This window comes from Gadus chalcogrammus, chromosome 8 (assembly GCF_026213295.1).
Source record: "Gadus chalcogrammus isolate NIFS_2021 chromosome 8, NIFS_Gcha_1.0, whole genome shotgun sequence".
Classification (NCBI taxonomy): Eukaryota; Metazoa; Chordata; class Actinopteri; order Gadiformes; family Gadidae; genus Gadus; species Gadus chalcogrammus.
Window position 1 is genome coordinate 7349900 of NC_079419.1, and position 2500 is coordinate 7352399.

Here is a 2500-nt window from a genome sequence, read left to right on the forward strand (position 1 = left end):
CTCTTTCTCTCTCTCTCTCTCTCCTCTTTCTCTCTCTCTCTCTCTCTCTCTCTCTCTCTCTCTCTCTCTCTCTCTCTCTCTCTCCTCTCTCTCTCTCTCTCTCTCTCTCTCTCTCTCTCTCTCTCTCTCTCTCTCTCTCTCTCTCTCTCTCTTTGCAATCTGTCTATCTCACACATATAACCATACATATATAGACACATGCATGAACATATCCCCCCCCACACACACACACTCTCTCTACCCCCTTATCCACCCAGTCCCCCCCCACCCATCCACACACAGACACAGACACACACAGACACACACCCACGCAAAGACACACATGCACGTGCACGTGCACAATCCCCTCCTCCTCCGCGTCCTCCTGCTTTCCGACACCAACCAGTGCACACCACCCGGTGTGTGTGCGTGTGTGTGTGTGTGTGTGTGTGTGTGTGTGTGTGTGTGTGTGTGTGTGCGTGCGTGCGTGCGTGCGTGCGTGCGTGCGTGCGTGCGTGCGTGCGTGCGTGCGTGTGTGCGTGCGTGCGTGCGTGCGTGCGTGCGTGCGTGCGTGCGTGCGTGCGTGCGTGCGTGCGTGCGTGTGTGTGTGTGCCCAGGGTCCTGGGCGCAGCGTTGTGGTGGGCACTTGGTGTCGGTCCAAAAATGTGTCACTCGGGACACGCATGGTGTGCTGGAGGCAGGAATGCTGTCGCTAATGGGCCCCACAGCCGCCAGCACCACCTGGGGATAGAGGGGCGTGGGATGGATGGATGGAGAGAGAGGGAGAGGGAGAGGGAGAGGGAGGGAGAGGGAGGGAGGAGAGAGAGGGAGAGAGGGAAGATGGAAGATGGAAGGAAGGGGGGGTACGTGCATGCATCACAATGATGGTGGTTGCAAACTGCGGGCTGCTCTGTGTGTGTGTGTGTGTGTGTGTGTGTGTGTGTGTGTGTGTGTGTGTGTGTGTGTGTGTGTGTGTGTGTGTGTGTGGGTGTGTGTGTGTGTGTGTGTGTGTGTGTGTGTGTGTGTGTGTGTGTGTGTGTGTGTGTGTGTGTGTGTGTGTGTGTGTGTGTGCGTGAATGAGTTTGTGTTTATACATTTATGTATGGATGTAGGCTATGTGTGTATGTATGTATGTATCTAGTGTGTATGTATGTATGTACGAATGTGCATGTAAGTATGTATGTATGTATGTATGTATGTATGTATGTATGTATGTATGTATGTATGTATGTATGTATGTATGTATGTATGTATGTATGTATGTATGTATGTATGTAGCCTATGTACTGTATGTGCATCTATGTATGTATATACCCTATGTATGTATGAATGTATGGATGTATATATTCTGTATCTAGTATGTATGTATGTATGTATGTATGCATCTTCTATGTATGTATCTAGTATGTACGTATGTATGTATTAATGTATGCATGTCTGTATGTGTGGGCGTGCATCTATACATATATGCATGCATGTATTTTCAGAAGTACATCTGTTGTGTCTGTCTGTCAGTCCTCATGAATTTACTCCAATCAAAACACTTTTATATCCACTATGTTGCAAAAACGTCCCAGATCTTTTATGTGTTTCCATGTGCAAGCTATAAAACAGAAAGTTTGCCGCTTCCATCAGACGCAAACCAAGTTGCTTGTGTTCATTGCGTTCTTTGAACCGGTGGAATTAATGCATTTAGAATGAAAAGTCAACGTTGGTTCTTTTCCTTTTTTCTCTCCTCCCCGCCATGAAAGGCAGCTTATAAAAAACCCGTGAAGGCATAAACAGGCAGGGCAGGTGTTGACGATGCAAATGAAACGGGTGACAGATGGCGAGCCTCGCGATCGCTCACTGTGCAGATAATGGATGGAGGTAATCAAACTCCTCAGAGGCTTCGGGACTTTCTTCACAACTTCCACCATCTATTGCGGCATCAAACGCAACAACAACCTCCCCCCCCCCCCCCCACCCTCTCTCTTATACTCCCATCATTTAGATGGATGGATGGATGGATGGAAGGAAAGATAGATATAGAGAGAGAGAGATAGCGAGAGATAATTAGATAGAGAGATAGAGATAAATAGAGAGATAGATAGAGAGATAGATGGATATATATACATATAGAGAGAGATAGAGGGATATATATATACACATAGAGAGAGATAGATAGAGGGAAATATATACATATAGAGAGAGATATAGGGATATATATATATACATATAGAGATAGATAGATAGATAGATAGATAGATAGATAGATAGATAGAGGGAAATATATACATATAGAGAGAGATAGAGGGATATATACATATAGAGAGAGATAGAGGGATATAGATATACATATAGAGAGATAGATAGAGGGAAATATATACATATTGAGAGAGATAGAGGGATATATATATACTTATAGAGAGAGATAGATAGAGGGAAATATATACATATAGAGAGATAGAGGGATATATACATATAGAGAGATAGAGAGATAGATGGATATATATATATAGAGAGAGATAGATAGAGGGAA